Source organism: Balaenoptera ricei, chromosome 6 (genome assembly GCF_028023285.1).
Source record: "Balaenoptera ricei isolate mBalRic1 chromosome 6, mBalRic1.hap2, whole genome shotgun sequence".
NCBI classification, from domain to species: domain Eukaryota; kingdom Metazoa; phylum Chordata; class Mammalia; order Artiodactyla; family Balaenopteridae; genus Balaenoptera; species Balaenoptera ricei.
The window spans coordinates 52,490,710-52,492,919 of NC_082644.1; the positions used below are offsets into that span (position 1 = coordinate 52,490,710).

The following is a 2,210-nucleotide window of genomic DNA, read 5'->3' on the forward strand; positions in this document are numbered from 1 at the left end:
AACTTGTCTCCTCATCCATTAGTCATCCAATAATTTCCCAACTTCTTTGCAATTAGATTACCATGAGGATAAATTCAGGCCATGTAATATGAGCAGAAGTGCTCTTACCCTGTATAGTTCTGGCCCTTGAAAACATCCATGTGGTCCGCCAGACTTTTTCCCTTTACCACTGAGTGGAATAGACTCAAGTACTACAGACAAATTTGGAGTCACCTGTTGATGATGGAAAAATCCACACAACAGTGGGTACCCATGTCCTCGAATCCCTCTTTGGGGCAGAGCCAACCAGAATATTCACCTGATCAGGAAGGCCTGCATTGTGCCCTTAAAAGAAGAAAAGATAAATTTCTATTATGATCAAATTCCTGACAGTTTGCTGTTTACCTGTTACAGCAGCCAGCATTAAGTTAACTGACAAATACCTTTAACGACATACTATCCTAAAAACTTTTCCACAAAAAGAAAATAAACTTCATAGGTTGAAAATAGCAATACCCCCCAAAAACCTAAACAGATCTTTTATTATTATGAAATTGTTTATTTAAGAAAAGAGATTGTGTTCTTCTGTCTAAATATATTTTTGTAAAAGTATGATTTTCATTTCAGACATTTATCAGCTTGTGAGGAAATATGAGTCGAGATTGCTTTGGAACACTAAGCAAACACTAATCTGATTAGAGAGTGTCACAAATATAATTTTCATTTTCTTTGAGGATTCTTACATGAAGGAAAGGACCTTTCAGTTTCCACTCTGACAACCTCCCAGGCACAGGGGCTGTATTCCTTTGCCTTTAGGTAGAGGTGGATTCCGTGGAAATACTCCCGGGCAGCAAGTCCCAAATCGCGACAATCTAGATTGCCTTTTTTCAGCTGCTCCAGTCGGTCCAGCCTCTGATCAAGGCTGGAGAGAAGTTTATCGAGGAGGGTGTTGTTCCAGGCAGCATGGCTGTCCTCCGTGGTGAAGAGGTTGAAGTTCTGTTGGAGCATCAGTTGGCAATAAACGGGTGCCTTGAGTCGTCTGGATTTGGGTGATATTCTCTCTTTTCCAAGGAAATTTGAAGTCGGTTCTGTCCTCTAGGCACGACTGAGAGGGGATCCTTTTCATCTGTCTTAAATGTATGAAGATTTCTTTCTTGCCAAGAGAGCAAGCAGGGATGGAGCAGAGCATCACTCCTGCCACTAGCAAATAGATCTGGGCCATTGAGAATTTCAGTGAGCCACAGGGCGCCGGGCGGGCACCGCTAAACAATCAGCAAAAGGTTCCTTCCCTGGGTCCTGGGACAGCGCACTTCTCTAGGCGGCCGCAAGAGGGCGCAAGATGTCTTTTTTATCGATTTTGTTAGGGAAACATCGATTTCTGAGAGTCTGCAGTTTTCAGCGGGTCTGGCAGCTCGAGAGAAAAGGCGTTGAAGCCTCAGAGACCAGCTTTGTGCTACTTTAATAGTGCGAGAAAAACATTCACTTCGGAAGCCCAGAGGGCTGAGGAAGGAACTTTGTCGCGGCCTCGCCAGCGACATTTTTGTCTGATTGGAAGCTGGAACCTTGCATTTTCGGGGCTGCCCCTCAGTTTTGTGCTTTATTTTCGCACAGAAACTTGGGCGAGTCCATTTTGGAGAATCAAGCCGTTTTCTGAGGGGTTTGAAGCTGGGAATCAGAGCGAGTTGGGGCCGATTTTACAGATTCGGGCTCGTTTCTGGCGCGAGGCAGCGAAGGCTCAGAGAAAAGGGAACGCGGCGGCGGCGATGGGACGACAGGACGATGTTGGGGACACCCTGCGGGTGAGTCGGAGCGCGGCCACCACCGGAGCCGAGGACGCGGGAGCTGAGCGCCCCTGTAGATGCTCTGGGACTTCATGGTGTCTTTCAAGAATACAGCGTTACATAGCACAGGGAGATCAGCTCGGTGCTTTGTGACCACCTAGAGGGGTGGGATGGGGAGGGTGGGAGGGAGGGAGATGCAAGAGGGAAGAGATATGGGAACATATTGTATATGTATAACTGATTCACTTTGTTATAAAGCAGAAGCTAACACACCATTGTAAGGCAATTATACTTCAATAAAGATGTTTTTTAAAAAAAAAAAGAATACAGCGTTAACGTGGGGGAGGAAGTACTGAATAACTGAAAAGTGGGAATATTTTAAAACTCACAGCATTTTATTTTGAAAATTTTAAATTAAATTTATATTTAATTTAATTTATATTATGTGTA

General features: G+C 44.4%; 1 pseudogene; it reads right to left on the reverse strand.

The window, feature by feature from the left end:
* Positions 1 to 699: 699 nt before the first annotated feature.
* LOC132368061 (interferon alpha-H-like) lies at positions 700 to 1,201 on the reverse strand (annotated as a pseudogene).
* Between the last annotated feature and the right edge of the window lie 1,009 nt (positions 1,202 to 2,210).